Raw genomic sequence first — 17,144 nt, 5'->3', positions numbered from 1 at the left:
GAGGGAGTCCTGAGTCAATTCCATAGTTCTTTATGTTTTATTGAAAACTCAGAAAAGAGAATTAATAAGCAGGTTCTTTAAGTATTAAAAAAGTACTTCTAGAACACAAAGAAATATGAAAGACTATAGTTTTTAAATCTACCACATGCACTCAGTAATCATTCTCACAACCTCACTCAGAATCTATAGATATAACAAGCCTTTTTTCTATATCAAAAATCCCATCATCCAAAATACCTAAATACTATGCCTGAAGGATCATCGTGTTCCAATATTAAGGTCTGGGGTCATTTTAGATCCAGTAATAACTAAGAAATAAGAATTTATTTGGCTTGTACTGTATTGAAACTGGTTTATCGAAGGAAACTCCTATTGTATATTGAATCAATCTGTTTAAAAATTCGTATTTTAATTTATTTTGTTTACTGGCTAAGAATGCCAGGATAGAATGTATCATCCTTATCCACTCTGAAGATGCAAAGTGATATCAAAGTGTGAAGCTTGGAGATAGATAGGTTAGGCTTATATCCTAGATCTGCTATTTACTAGCTGAGAGCTTTAAAAAGGTCATACTATATTTCAGTCTCTGGTACATTGTCCAGAAAAGGGCAATTATAATGACATTTCACCAGGTAGTTGTGAAGATTAAAATAGATAATTTATGTAAAGGGCATGTTGTGTCTAGTGTTATGTCTTCTGACTATTCAGCACTTTTCGAATACCTCTCCAAAGTCTGGGAAGTTTCCAGCCTTATGGCTCCTTCTGAAAGTGGAAACCCATATCCTTAACCCTCCTTATACTTAGGGTGCAGAAACTGACTCAGGCTTTGTCTCTAGTCACATGCCCCGCCCAATGGGCCTGCCCAGTGTTGGCAGTATGAGCTGTGGCCTGTACCCTGCAATAGTGCCTACAGGATCTCCCTGGAACAATCCAGCAATGTGATTTCAGGTAATAGCACTTTATAAACCAGTATTATTTAATAAACTCTTTTTGGAAGATTAGTTGCACTGGATTTTGTTATTTGCAACCAAGAAACCCTGACTGAAGCAGCACCTTTTCTAGAATAAGGCAAAAAACATACCCAGCAAAGGATAGTTACTCAGCACCCCTCTATGCAGAGACTATTATATTATGGAGTACAACGTAATAACAATTAACTTTTGATGAGTACTTATGATGAGCCAGAAAAATGAGAAAACTAAAACAAATTGATTACATCAATTTCCAAAGTTCAAAAGGCTAGTAAATAGTAGTACCCAGATTGGATTCTCATCATCATCATCAATAAATAAATAACATATTTTATAGATAAGAAAACTGATGCCAGAGAGGTGAATAACTTCCCAAGGTCACAGAGCTCATAAGTAAACCAGCCAGAGTTCCTTTGTTTTCAACCATATAGCAATCGGTCTTATGTTTTGAATACTGTCTACAAATTATAAATATAATTTAGATAGTTTCTAGAAAAATTCTCTATTTGACCTTTTTCAATAGGAATAATAAAAAATCTCATATTACTTACTGTGAATTAAATTCTATCTTTTAATCTTCAAGTTGTCCTTCAAAATGAGTTCATGCTAGTGGCATATTCTATGGGTAAAAGATGAAGTCATTATTTTCTGATCTATCATGATGCCCTATTATCTTCCACTTTGGAATTGCAAACTCTAAATTATATAGTCAATACATCTTACAGAGTTCATTATAGATATAGATTCCAGACATCAATTGCTGATTTTGATATTTTTTCTGATTAGCTATTTAGATAGCACCAAACAAGTGAAAACAGCATTATCTATGAAAGGTCCTTTACTCCTGAGAGCTATAATTCCTTTTGTTATTATATACCAACTCTATTAAAGTTGTTAAATGTGGCTTCAGCACTAAGGATACTGCAATAATTGCTGTTGTTCCAATGGCAAAATAGAGAGCCTGTCACAATACATAGTAGGCACTCAATAGATGTTAACCAAATTTTAAAAAATGAATACTTATGCTACTCATTTTGCTTTCTGCTGGACATTATGATGAGCAAAACCTACACATATTATTTTGTATTAAGAAATTCTGTTTTTAACAAGGAAGATAAAATTTTAGCTTTGAGGGTTCCAAGTTAGATGGTTGGAAACAGTCAAAATATTACCTTGTCGATTTCTTCCTTTTGTGCTTGTCTCATTCCTGGAAATATAATAAACAGAAAACAAAAGAACCAAGTGACACAGAAGCAAAAAGCTGTTCCAAGTGTTCCTATTAACATAACAGGAAACCATAAAACCTGAAAGAATATTCTGTCTCATTTCAACCATAATGAAATTTGAATGATCTGAGGGACAATTGGATTACACACAAACGCTTGTTGCTCACTTGAAATATCAGATTTCTCTTGACATCTCTAACATATGAGTGACACAGCTGTGCATACGAGATGCCAAATTCAGTTTCAAAAGTAAAAAACTAGACAATTTCAATGTTTGAGAAAAAGAGGCTAAACTAATTTTTCACTAAATCCATTCGATTGCTTGTTTTGGCTTCATTGTTTTTCACCTTTTTTTTTTTAAGTTTAGTAACAAAAGAAAGCATCAAAATGGTAGCAAATTTGGAGTCATGTTGGGACAATAAATGTACATAACTGAAGATTGGCAAATCAGGATAGCGGGTATTTCAGGGACTGAACAGCAAGCCTAAAATTGAGAGAAAATAGAGCTTCGAAGTCTCCTAAAGACAGCACAATGTGAGGCCTGCTGTTCCCTGACCTGTAACAGCAGAGACTGTTTGATCTTTGAAGTCTCAGGGGAGTGTGTATATGACTAGATGACACTACCAGAGATGCCTGATGCTGAAGAAAGGGAGACAGGGTGCACATGTAACAAGACTGCAAACAAAGCAAGGGCTCTTTGAGAAAAAAAAAATGTGGGTGCTATGTGAAAATGCCAACAAAAAAAGGGGACTTTATTTCTTTGGCTCTGTGTGACCCACAGCTAATTGTGCTAAATGCCAAAGATCTAACGCCTTCCCTGCAGACTCATTAGATAGATGTCTGAGAAAATACTGGTAGGATGCTTGTAAGGCTAAATTTCCAAAGTAGCTTCAAAGGGAATTATAACATGTGAGAAATCAGGGGAAATCAGTGCTATACGGGCAAAAACCATGTTTAACTGTACCAAGACACCTGTTCTTTTGTATGCTTGTTGCAAGAGAAGATTCATCAAAGCTTAACTGAAACTTACATAGTTAAATAAGAGGACATGTTATATGAAAGAATGAACAACCAGGATTTGGGTAGGATGTCACAATGTTCCCTGGCCACTGACAAGTTTTTCTTAATAAAAGGAATTTAAAGTCCTGTTTTTTCTCCTGCTTATCCTGTTCTCTCCTATTAACTAAAATTCCCAGTCACCAAGATGAGTTATTATTATTTTAATTTGGCATTAAAAAAGAATATACTTAAACCTCTCAAGATAATTTTCTCCCCAGAAAAACTTATGTTAACCAAGAACAATCTCCAGTTGTTAAATGATTCTCTCTTCACCCCCCTAATGGCAAGAATTTCCGACTAGAGTGATGTTTTGTCAGCATTCCTCAAAATGAACCTTAGAGGTGACCACATATGACTAGACCTAATAATAGCTATAATCGGTACACTAGATTTTTTCCCTGAATTCCCTCTGGTGTTAATTGATGTTAGCAAAATGAAAATTTTTGATATAATTTCCATCACTGTAGTAAAGTACCAATATTTATAAAAGATTTTAAGCCTCACTGAAAAGTAAATGAGATGAAATGATATCTTTTGTCATTATGTAAAATTTAGGGGAGGTTCTAGTCCAATGTAATTATATATTTTTGTAAAATTAAAGATTTTATTACTAGAGATTTCTGTTAAGGAATCTCTTTTAAAAATACTCAGTCTACAATATTGCATCCTTTCATCTTCCCTTAGAAAGCTAATTTCAAGAATAAACACCTATCATTATTATAATTTATATCATAACAACTTGACTCTATAAATATGTTTACTGAATAATTTAGACATCTAAAAATGCTCAATTCCAAATGATACATGAAATATTACAAGATAATTGAATACCAAAAAAGAACTGAACCTAGAATATCTGTTTCAGATATTTATTTTTAAGTAATAGAAATCTTTTTAAAATCTCAAAGGATGAGAAAATTTACATTGTATCTTGATCCAAGAGCTAGGATAACAATCAAGGATCTACTAAGTTATAGTTCTAGCCATCATTTCTTACACTAAACATAATGGTTAATTTTATGTGTCAATTTGACTGGGTCAAGGGGTGCAGAGACATTTGAACAAATATTATTCTGGGCGTGTCTGTGAGGGCATTTGTGGAAGAAATTAACATTTGAATTAGTAGTCTGAGTAAAGCAGATTCTCCTCTCTAATATGGGTGGACATCATTAAATTAGTTGAAGGCTGAAATAGAACAAAAAGGCTGAATTCCCTTCAAATTAGAGGGAATTCCACCTGCCTGACTGACCTGAGATATTGGTCTTCTCTGATCTTTGGACTCAGAGTGAAACATCAGCTCTTCTTGAGTTTCAAGTCTAATAGCTCTTAGACTAGAACTTACACCATTGGCTCTCCTGGTTATCAGGCCTTCAGATTTGTACTGGAACTACACATTGGCCCTCTAGGTCTCAACCTTGCCAACTGCAAACCTTGGGACTTCTCAGCCTCCACAATCATATGAGCCAATTTCTACATCTATCCATATATAGATATATGTAAGCCTAACACTAGCTATAAGTACATTGGATATAGATAAAGATATTTAGAGATACATATTGTATTGATTCTATTTCTCTAAAACAGAATGGACTCCACTCCCTAATGACTAAATTAAACCATTTTTTAAACACCGAAAACAAAATATGTGTACAAGACTAAAAATATCTCAAAACTTTCTTAATTGCTCAACAGAATAAAAATTAAAAAAAAAAGAACCTGAGAAATTGAGAAACAAGTTAGCAAGATCTGAAATCAGCCAATGCTTTCTTAGATTTAAAGAAAAAGGTTTCATCAGGTATTTTATCAATGAATACAGCATTATAGTGGTCATAAGAAACTGGACTAGAAAGAGGACCCAAATAAAGTAGAAAGTCACACACACATACAAAAATCTAGAAGGGAGGACAAAAATTTCCCTTGGTCCATTGACCACCATTCAGAAAAGGAAGCAAAGGGAAAGGGGGTCAAAGTTTGACCAAAAGCAACTCAATGACTTCTCAATAAGAAGAGTTATCTTTCAACATTGGGTGTTTACAAAAAAGTGAAATATTTTCTTTTCTTTAAATTCATACCAAGTTCTCTCAAATTACTACATACCTCAAATCTCTAATAGATTTTTTAAATTCAACATATTTCAGGAATTTATACTCACCTGAACTGTTGTTAACCAAAAGAATTTGTTATAAACAATTGTATCAAATATTTATAAGGAATAGTAAATCATGTAAATATCCCTCGCTATTGGAAAGAAGATATGTTATTCAATAAAGAGTGTTTCTACATTTGAGGGGAAAATATAGTGAACATCTGCATCTCACACCAAACACAAAATAAATTATAGATAAGCTGAAGACAGAAATATAGGGGTAACATAAAAAGGCAAGAAGAAAATATAGAATATTTTTTCATAGTCTTCTGGTGGACAAGGTCTACTAAGTCAGACTCAAACTGAGAAATCATAAAGAAAAAGACTACTAGGTTAAATTACATAAAACACTAAATTTCTGTGAGGCAAAACTTATCCTATCTACTATAAGAACAAGCCACAGTCTTCAGTTCACATTCCCAACCTAGTTAATCAACTTCGACTCCTTGTAGATGTTATCATTGGCAGTTCTAGAAAATTTCTCACTCAGTCCTAAATTCAAGCAATAAGATCCATCGCCACCCCACATCCCCAGCCAGTAACCTCTTGCTTTGCTACTTTTGCTTCAGGAGTGGATCCAGGTTCTGTGGGGCTCACAGTGTATATAAATTTGAGAGACTATCTCCAAAAAAAATTTTTATATTATAAATATAAAATTAGATATGCAAGTAAATGCTTATTGAAAATGAGAAAATAAATCACAATTTAGAAAATTTAAAAGTTGATTACAACACATCGTTTAATCTAGAAAATAATATTTTCGTTAATTAAATGTTTGATACTATATATCTTCTACATTTTTGCTTCCTATTCTTTGAACAGTTTTTTTATGACAGTTGTATATACTATTTTCTGGAGAGGATAAAATGATAAATCAGTCATCTAAAATCAGTGATAAAAATTTGTTTTGTTAACATATTTTACAAAGTTTATTTCCTAGTCTCACAATAATAAAAACCTGCCCTTGCTAGTGGGGGGTCCCTGAAACTTAAGCTTTATTAAATTAACAGTAAATCCATCTCTGTTTTTATCTTTAATTTACTTTAACAGTATATCTCATCCTTCCTGTGACAAGGCAAGTAAACAAGGAGCTGGAAGAATGAGAGGCAAATAAATGGCAGATGCAGTGATTTCAAAAAGTTCATAATCACGTCAGCATACATTCTGGCCAATTCTAGGCAGGTGATAGGTGGGGAAGGGGATGGTTGTTGATTTAAGTAGAGAAGGGAATATGATTACAATGAAACACATTAGAATGTAACACAGTCAAAATAGGAGTCATGTGAGCATTGAATACACAACATCATATTGCAGATATACATTTATGGAACATTTACGTAACGAGAAGATCTACTGAAAGGAAAGAAAAAGAGAGGAAGAGACTGGCACTCACTAAATATACTCATGACTTTAACAACAATCCTGAAGTGTGAGCATTATTATGCCCATTTTACAAAAGAAATTGAATGTCAAAGAAGTTATATAACTTTCTCAAGGTCACAAGCTAGTAATTACTAATCCTGACCCATACGTTTGTGCTCTACTGCCAACCTTCGCACATCTTTAATGTACTTTTGATGGGAAATACCAAAACATAGGGACTTTTAGTACAAGATCACAGCCATTCAAATGGACCTATGAAAGTGCCTAAATCAACAGTGAAAATAAAGCAAATTAAAATAAATGATAGATAGATAGATAGATAGATAGATAGATAGATAGATAGATAGATAGATAAAATAAGCAAAGCAAGTGATTTAGACTTTAGTCAGTCTTGTATAAAGTTGTTGAGGACTAATGAGAGAGGACTTCCCAGAAAATCATGATTCGATAACAAGGCTGTTCTGCAGCTTTCAATCAAACTTTCCACCTAAATCTTATTGGAGTAGGTATGTGAGCTTACTCCTGTATAATGAGATTCGAATGGAGACTGTATGAGCTTGAGTCAGGAGGGCCTTGAATAAAATGTGTCCACCCACCTGACCAGGGTTTTGCAAGCAATTTCCCATAAAATACAGGTTCCAAGCTGGGAAAATTCAAAGTGTGATTGGCTTGTGAAAATTAAGTCAATATAAATTAGAAGAGGGCTACATAAATGAAAACTGGACAGAGTACAGATGTAAACAGTCATATAAATTAAATTAGAAGAAATAGATGAAGGAGCTGTGAGGTTGAGTATGGGGGTTAGCATGTCAGACAATATCTGGAAATCACAAAATCATCATTTTCTTTGTAATCAGAAAATAGAGGCAGGAATAAATAATGACTCATTTATATAACTTAGGCCTATTTTCTCTTTTGTTGAAATAATAGTTTCAGTGACATATTTCCAGAAGTGAGATGTATATGTACGTATAGGTGTTTTTTCCAGAAACTTATCCTTTTGTATATTACTAATACATGGTGATGTTGTAAAAGAGCTAAAAGCAATTTTTTAAAGGTGAATGATGAAGGGAAAATTAATGTTTAAAATAGAATTCTTAAAAATCAGTGACAGCAGAGGTAAATGATAAGTGAAATTATACATCTCACTAATATAAAATACATAAAAGAAGATAGTTTTTGAAAGAGTGAATTCCCCTACTTATTTTAAAGAGAAAAAATAAAAGTTTTATTATACTATGGAGTAGAGCTCAATTTAGATGCTATGGAGTAGAGCTCAATTTAGGGTGATCATATAACTACATTTCATTTGCTGTCTCAAACATCTGGAAACATTTGGAACTGTAACAAACCTCTTTTAATGACTATATGATACCCATATAGTCATTTGGGATGAAAGCTAACACCTGAGATTTCATGGGTACAACTAGTTCTTTACATACTTTCTTAAAATTACATTAAGAGAAATGAGAATCTAACTAGAAAATTACCCCATTTGGAAAAACAGTTAACAAATAATTCCAGTTCAGTTTTTTTTCTCTAGCAAATTAAAAGGTAGAGGAAAAAAATATATTTTGAGATTCTTTTTCTTTTCTTTATTTTTTAATAGACTTAATTTTTAGAGCAGCTTTAGGTTCACAGCAAAATTAGGAGGAGATACAGAGATTTTCCATATACCCTTCGCCTCAATCCATGCATAGCCTTCCTCATTATCAACATCTTCCACCATAACCAGATAATTATCAGTGGTATATTTGCTCAACTGATGAACCTATTTTGATATCTAATTATCACCCAAAGGTCATAGTTTACATTAGGGTTCAAACTCATGGAATGTACAACATTGGTTTGGACAAATGTATAATGAATGATATGTATCTACCATTATAGAAAATTACAGAAAATGTTTTAAAATTTTTGAAATCTCACTTATTCATTTTTTCAAATTTATTTATTTTAATTAGCTCAAAGAATACAGTACATTGGTTAGGCATCTATATAATTCATAAAGCGATTCCCCAATTTCTCCCTCCTTCCCCTGACCCTCCACCTAAACAATGTATTAATGTTAACTGCATTTCTTATGCCATGCTCCCCATCCCCATGACCATCCATCACTTGCTAATTTGTACTTCTTTAACTCTTCACCCCATTCTCCCAGACCCTCAAACCTCTCTCCCCTCTGTCCATCACTAAATTGTCTACTATATTTGTGAGTCTGTTTTTGATTAGTTTGTTCTTTTTATTCTTTAGATTCTGCATATAAGTGAAATCATATAGTGTTTATCTTTTTCTGTCTGACTTAAATACCTTCTAGGTCCATCAAAGCAATATCTTTTTCCATCACCTTCCTTTTAGTCTTAAGTAAGTGTCATGTAGGCTGCATATGTAGCAGTCTTGTTTTCTTATTCATTCAGCCACTCTACCTTTTGGTTGCAGCACTTAATTCTTTTCCATTTGAGGTACTTGTTGATAGGAATTTAGTTATTACCATTCTTTATTTCTGTTTTTGATACATGTTTTTCTTCTTAAAGAAATCCCTCCAACATTTCCTGTCTTTAATATTGGCTTGGTGTTGATAAATTCCTTTAGCTTATTTTTGTCTGGGAAGCTCTTTATCTGTTTTTTGACTCCAAAGATAGCTTTGCTGGCTAAAGTATTCTTGGTTGTAGATCCTGGGTTTTCTTCATGTCAAATATTTTGTGTCAAGTCTTTCTGTCCTGCATAGTTTCTTTTGAGAAATCAGCTTCCAGTCTTATGGGTGCTTTTCTCTTGCTGCTTTTAAGATTCTCTCTTTGTATTTAACCTTTGGCATTTTAATTATGATGTGTCTTGGTGCGGGCCTCTTTGGATCCCTGATTTTTGGAATTCTCTGAGCTTCCTGGGGTTTTATGTCCATTTCCTTCACCAGGTTAGGGAAGTTTTCCATCATTATTTCTTCAAACAGCTGTTCGACATCATGATTTTCTTCGGTTATGCTGATCAAACAGATATTTGGACCCTTAATAGTGTTCCATATGCTACTTAAATTATTTTTATAGTCTTGGCATCTCATCTCTTGCCATTCTGTTGGTTTCTCCTTGGCTTTCCCATCATCTTGATAGGGCATTTGATCCTTTTCTTTATTCACTTTGTTTATTCCTTTGTTTATTTCATTTAATATACTTCTCATTTCAGATAATATAGTCTTCATTTCAGACTGGTTCCCTTTTATAATGTCCATTTCCACTTTTATGTTTTTTTTATCTCTTTGTTGAAGTTCTCACTGAATTTATCTACACTTCCCAGAAGTTCATTGAGCATCTTTATAACCAGTGTTTTGAACTCTGCATCTGTTAGATTATTTGACTCCATTATATCTGGATCTCTGTTCTCTTCTCTCATATGGTTTCTGCTTCTTTATCTTCCCATTTCGGCTGCCTTTCCATGTCTGTTTCTATGCACTAAGCAAAGCTCCTAAGTCTCTCGGTCTTATTAGTGTGAATTTGTGAAGTAGGTGTCCAGTGGGACAGTCTTGAACGGGGTTCAGCTGCAGGCCAAACTTAGCCCAAGCCTCTGCCCCTCTGGGACCACCTGTTAAGATTCAGCAAGCAATCCACAGATGCTGTGTTCACAGTAGCCTCAAAAGGCCACGCCAGAAACCGAGGCCAGCTGTCTCCAATGTGAGCCTAGGTGCTGCTCAGCAAGGAGTACCTGACTCGCTGAGGATATACCTAGATGTGGCTTGGGTGGGGCCATGAATTGGGGGTGGTAGGGTTTCAGGGAATCCTCTGTTATCCAGTTCGATGACTTCTTGGCTATGGCAGCGCTGTGGCCATGCACTGGGAGAGGGGAGGGCTCAATAGGGAACAATGGATACCGCCAGCATTTCTATACAGTGTGATTCTCGCCTTGGCTCCAACAATGTCTCCCTGTAAGTCCCTGGTGCCCCCTGTGCGCAGCCAAATCGGCACTGGTGCTCAGAGAGAGAAGTCTGTCACTGCAAAAATCCACTGGCAGACGTGGCCCCTTTAAGAGGCTTCTGCCTCTGCCACTGCTGCTGCCTCTGTCTCACTGAGCCACTAGAGATCAGGCAGCCCCGTGTCCTCACCCCGTACAACCTCCTGCCATTGCAGGGTGCTTTCTTGGATTTCTCCCTAGTTGTATGACTTGTTCATCAAGATACCAGGCAATTTTTCCTTGCTGCTTGCTCCTTGTTTCCATCACAACTTTGATTTGGTCGCCAGAGGGATAAACAGAGCCTCTATCATGTACGCCATTTTTTTTCCTATCACACTTATTCATTTTTGAACTAAAACTATGATGTGTGTTTTTTCCAAATCATCTTTTTTCCCCCAGACACCATAATCCCTAAACATGATAGTCACTGGTTTTGTTCCATATATTTAGCTATAGGTTAAGGTACTTTAGTTAGGTCATCTATTTAAAAGAGAATCACAGTATCATTATAATAATATAATATAATTAATATAATATAGTAATATAACATAATATAGAATACACTAAATATAAAGCTATATTAGACATAATCGAATATTTTTATCGTAATGGTAATTTGGGCATGAGGAAATTAGCATAAACCTCAATCACCTTTCTACAAAGTGGTTGTGACAGTAATTGAGATTTCTTATTGACAGAGACCTTGTTCTACACATTCACTCCAGTGAGGCCAAGAGTTGACTAATTAGATAGCTGAGCAGGTCTAGAGTACTTGTCTCTAAGATCCCAAGGACAAATGTTCAATTGATTTATAACTACTAAAATGTGTATTAGAGAAAATGCTTATATGAGTGAAGATAGGGTTGGGGGAATGTCAAGTAAGGCGAAGAAATTGTCAATCAAGTCTGAGAGAAGATTTAATTAAAGAATATTAGACTGTTGTGCCATCTAAACAAGGCCATCAGGGAGCCCTCAGGACAAAGCTGGCTATCAGTGGAGTCCTGTATCTGACATGAACTGTCTTAACATTCCTACCACACTCAGTCATCCACTACAAATAGGCCATGGAAAGGGCAGCCTCAGTGCTTTACATAATATATCCAATTCCAGCATGCTCATTTCCCTCAGCCTCTTTCTTCCTACCTATACCACCTACCAGATAACTTTGGCATTTCCACAGAGGTAGCCATCATTCTACGTTTCCATAAGCTACCTCAACAGCAAGTTTGCCCCATCCCCTGGGGTCCTTGCTGGGGTGTAAATTCCTGTGATGCAAGAAAGTGCTCTCAAGTCAAAGTGCTTCTAACAAGACTACTAAAACTCACAATGCGAAGGTTTTCTTGGCCTCAAGTGTACCCAGCCTAACTATTGCAGCTGCAATCTGACACTTAGAAAGGAAAGAAGCAAGTAAGCAAGGCTCATTTAGAAGCAACAAGATTCATTAGCAAATTAATATTCCTGATTAAGCATCATACTCATAATCATACAGATTAAACCAATGTATCTCAAACCTGACTGTTCACCAAAAATACCTGGAAATCTTTATTTTTAATACTGATTCTTCGCCCTCCTCCAGAATACACTGAATTTAGAGTCTTTGGGAGTAGAGTTCAATAAGTCAAAAATTAGATATATTAAAATTAATTCTTGTGTGGATTGATTAACTGACTTTGAGGAAAATTCTGTAAAGGGCATATCAGAAATATTTTTAAGCAATAGCAAAAGTTCGAATAATGATTTGACTCTCATTTCCTAGTCATATTATAATATACAGTTGACTCTGAAACAACACAGGGATTAGAGACACCAACACACTCACCTTTCCCACCAACAGTGAAAAATTTGCATATAATTTAAGTTGGCACTCTGCGGCTGGCTGTGGATTCCCAAACATTGATCAAAAATACTGTTTCGATATACAGTTGGTTGAATCTGTGGATGCAAAACCTGGGGATATGGAGGGCCTACTGTATATTTATTGAAGAAAATCTGTGTATAAGTGGACCCATGCATTTCAAACTCATGTTGTTCAAGGGTTAACTGTAGTTATATTTTATACTAGTGTTTTCTTTATTTCAATGACTAAGAAAGAACTTGCTTTCCTAGTGATAGATATTTTAGTAGTCTTTTTTCACCGCAAATAATAGAGGTTTAGCATCCTGATCTCCATGCCAAGAGACAATAAAGACTACACCACTAAAAGCAAATACTGGTAAAGTAATAGAATATACAATTAATCAAGTGTCCACCAATGTAATGGACTTCCAAGCTATTTACTCAGGTGTAATTATATTTGTAAAGCTTTTGCCTTTTGTGAACATACTATTTGTAGAAATTTGAAAACATAGGTGAGAAAAACAGTCCATCTAAAATCAAAATCCTAGTAACATAAACACATATTTTGTTTCTCTGGTCACAAAGTACAAGGATCCTCTTCACAAATTCCAAAACAATTATTATATTGACATTTCATGATGAAACACACATTTACCTGAAACGACTACAGGAAAAAGTAACACAGTTTTTAATACATCCCTAGGCATAAAAATAGATTGTATGTTCATTAAATCACCTCTCAATTCAGTAGCGATCTAAATCGACATTCAATACAGACACAAAAAGCAGAGATAAGTAGAATTCCAGTAATTCATGAGCTACGTGGTAAAAGGAGAAATCTGCATATGATGATGATAAGAGAAAACCACATGCCTCATACATGACTAAAGCCTTTGTAGTCTAGTTTGTGTTAATGTAATCTGAATGGCTTGTCAGATTTCATTAAATAAGTATCATCCATTCAATATTTATTCAACATATGCCTATTGAATGAATAGGTGAATGAATGAATGGCAAATAAGCAAATGAAAATCTAAATGGCATGTAATTTCTAAGAAACTATGTAGCAGCATGATTGAAACATGAGATTAGAGCCAGACATAAAGGGATTAAATTTTATAGCTGCCATTTACTCACTGTACAGTCTTGGTAAGTTAGATTCTCTGAGCCTCAAGATTTTCTTTCTGAAAGTTAGGGATAGAAATATCTACCTTGTATGCCATCTAGCAAACATTAAATAAGCTAACGTAAAAAAAAAAACCACCAAATACTATACCTTATATGTGATAAATGTTTTCACCAGTCTCCTTCTTTTCTCCTGAGAAGTATAATGCATCTAAGTCTAGCTAAGTGTTTGGCATTTATTATTGATCCATAACTAAAAGACTTTCCCCACTAGACCTACAAAATGTAAATAAGTCTGTTTTCTGCATTAAATTCTTGGTTTTCACAGAACTGTGCTTGTACAGAAGGACAAAATAATACATGAAGCTATACACAGAAATTCTCTAAGTCTAAATAAACACAGGTTATGAGTAACATCAAATATATAAATTGTCAACATGAGGTTTATGTACTAGTGAAAATCTGGGCTCAAAAACTCTTGCCACCTGCCAGTCAGATAATTTTATTAAATACTCCTATCAAACTTACATTTTAAATTATTGTGTTGTTTGCAAACAATCACATTTCATGTTTTTAATATATTACATAATAGTACTGACCATCCTTTCAAGTGGCAGTAGGTTAATTGTCAGCTTCTCTAAAGCAATCCTGCAAAGGAAGTAAAATTAAGAGTATGAGAATAGAACCTACATCAGATAGAACCTATATAGATAGAAAAGAGGGATTTGGAAGATATTTGAGATTCAAAATTAAGAACCTCCCACCCAAAAGTATCTTCCCACCACCACATATCAATATATGTATTAACGTTTCACTGTTTTCAGGGAATTTTTGTATTTTTAATAAACCATTTGGAGTATACATATAGAGAAAACAATGAATTTTCACAAAGTACCCCTACCTAGGTAACCATCAACCAGTCCAAGTAATAGAACATCATTAGCACTCTAAAACACTGCTCCTATTCCCATGATTTATATATATATTCACTACAATTCCCCTTCCCCAAAGTTAGCCATTATCCTCACTTCTATTAACATAGTTTTTAAACTTCAAAAAAAAAATAAAGTTATGCAGAAAAATTATTTTAATTCTCTCAGTAAATTTTGTTTCTGAGATTCATCCATGCTGTTGTGTAATTACAGTTCATTCATTTCCATTGCCATATAGGATCCTATAGTACAAATTTATCACAATACATTTATTCATTATACTGCTGACGGAAACCGAGTACTGTTTCCAGTTATGCACTGGTTCATAGTGCCACTATGAAAACTATTGTGCATGTTTTTAGGTGCACATATGTATGTGTTCCCATGGGTGTATACCTAAGAGTAGAACTACAAGTTTTTGGATATGAACACACTCATGTTCAACCTTAGTACATATTGACAAAAGTCTTCTAAAATTCACTCTTGTACCAATTCATTCTCTTACAAGCAGTATATGAGATTTCCAGTTAATCCACATCTTTGACAACTCTTAGTATTATCAGTATATAAATTTATCCATTAAAGTTGGTGTATAGGGTTTCTTATGATATACGTTTTTATTTTACTAATGAGTAATAGTGTTGAGCATCTCTTCATAAGTTAATAACCTTCAAATTTCCTTTTTTGAAAAGTACTGTTAAATACTTTGGCCTGTTTTTCTATCAGGTTTTCTTTTTCTTACTGGCTTGAAAGAGGCAAGATATACTGAACACATGTCCTTTGCTAAGTACATGTTATGGACTGAATTGTGTTCCCTAAAATTTATGTTAAAGTGCTAATCCCGATACCTTACGTGACTATTTAGAGATAGGGCCTTTAAAGAGGTGATTAAGGTTAAATTATGTACTTAGGGTGGGGCTCTAATCCAATATGACTGATATTCCTATAAGAAGAGGAAGAGACACCAAGGATACTTGTATACAGAGAAAAAGGCCACATGACAACACAGTAAGAAAGTGACCATCTGCAAGCCAAGAAGAAAAAGATCTGGAGAAACCAACCTGCTGGCACCTTGATCTTGGACTTTCAGCTTCCAGAACTGTGAGAAGATAAAATTCTCTTGTTTAAGTCACTCGGTCTGTGGTATTTTGTATGGCAGCCCTAGAAAACTAATATATGCATTAAAAATATCTTTCCATACTCTATAGCTTACTGTTAGTCTCTTTTTGCTGTCTTATGATAAATCAAAGTTCTTGATTGATTTTAATGCAATATTTTTTCCTTTATAGTTAGGGCTTTCTGTTACCTGTTTAAGAAAACTTAGCCTACTAAATTCATAAAAATATTCTCCCAAGTTTTTTTCTTGGGAGCATTAGTATTTCTCTTTCATATTTACAGCTATAGTCATCAGAAGCTAATATTTAATGTGGTAGGAGATATAGGTCAAGATTCATTTTTTTCCACAATATGGATAACAATTGGCCTTGCAAATGTTTAGTGAAAATACTTTCCCTTTGCCTACTGTTCTATAGTATCACTTTATAAATCAATGTATTATAGATATAGATCTGTTTCTGGACTTGCAAATCTGTTACATTGATCTATTTATAGAGATTTGTACTGAGACTATGCTTTCTGAATTTCGGTACATTTACAAAACGTCTTCATTTCTGATGAGTAAGTCCATCAAATTAGTTACCTTTTCAATATTTCCTTGGCTATTCTTAAAAGTTTGATTTCCATATAAGTCTTAGAAACAGCTTGTCATTTTCTGTAAAAATACCTCTTGGGATCACATTGAATCTACATATACAATATATCAATTTGAAGTAAGTGATATCGTTATTTTCTTCTGGTTAATGTTTTAATATGTATATAACATATATTTTTTGCAAACCGTTACACTTTTAAGTTAATTTTTCTTGCAAAATATTTATTTCATTTTTCCAATAAAATCTTATAAAGGCAAAAATGAAATCTTATTTTAGCAACTGTCATGAAGTCAATGACTGGCAGCATATGGAATTAGTTAAAAATAGATGTCAACTTTTAAATGTATTTCAGAATTTTTTATGACCATAATCAAAGACAAATTTTCATTTAAAGTGTGGTTCTACCCAAACAGTGAGTCATCTAAGCCATAAATACAGTATCTTCCTCCATTAAGTTAACTTTACTCAAAATATTCTGTAGCTTTTTGTGTAGAAGACTTACATTCTTCATTAGATTTATTCCTAGGCATTTTATATCTTTGATGCTATTACAAATTATATGGTTTATTTAACTTTGTTTTCTAGTATTTTGTTGCTAGTATATAGAAATAAAATTTAATTTTAATACAGACCTTATATCCAGCAACCTGACTAAATTCACCTATTAGTTTGAATAATTTATCTGTTATATATGTTGGATTTTCTATTTATGCAAATATAATCTGTGAATAATTACAGTGCTATTTCTTCCTTTTGAGACTTTTTAACTTCCATCTTCTTTTTCCTGTTATATTTCATTAACTAGACTAAGGTAT

The 17,144-nt window shown here is 33.9% G+C and overlaps 1 long non-coding RNA gene across 1 annotated transcript in view; it reads right to left on the bottom strand.

Annotated features, from left to right (window-relative positions):
* LOC120594788 (uncharacterized) overlaps positions 1-15,716 on the bottom strand; it is a 256,575-nt gene extending 240,859 nt beyond the window's left edge. Inside the window, exons 1-4 of the long non-coding RNA XR_005650692.1 lie at positions 15,679-15,716; positions 14,285-14,333; positions 2,144-2,178; positions 1,523-1,590 (exon numbers count right to left, since the gene is read on the bottom strand). This is a non-coding gene — a long non-coding RNA (uncharacterized LOC120594788). The remainder of the gene's footprint in view (positions 1-1,522; positions 1,591-2,143; positions 2,179-14,284; positions 14,334-15,678) is intronic.
* Positions 15,717-17,144: the final 1,428 nt, after the last annotated feature.

The sequence above is a fragment of the Pteropus medius genome, unplaced genomic scaffold (assembly GCF_902729225.1).
Source record: "Pteropus medius unplaced genomic scaffold, Ma_sr-lr_union100, whole genome shotgun sequence".
NCBI classification, from domain to species: domain Eukaryota; kingdom Metazoa; phylum Chordata; class Mammalia; order Chiroptera; family Pteropodidae; genus Pteropus; species Pteropus medius.
This window is presented reverse-complemented; position numbering and strand designations above follow the sequence as displayed.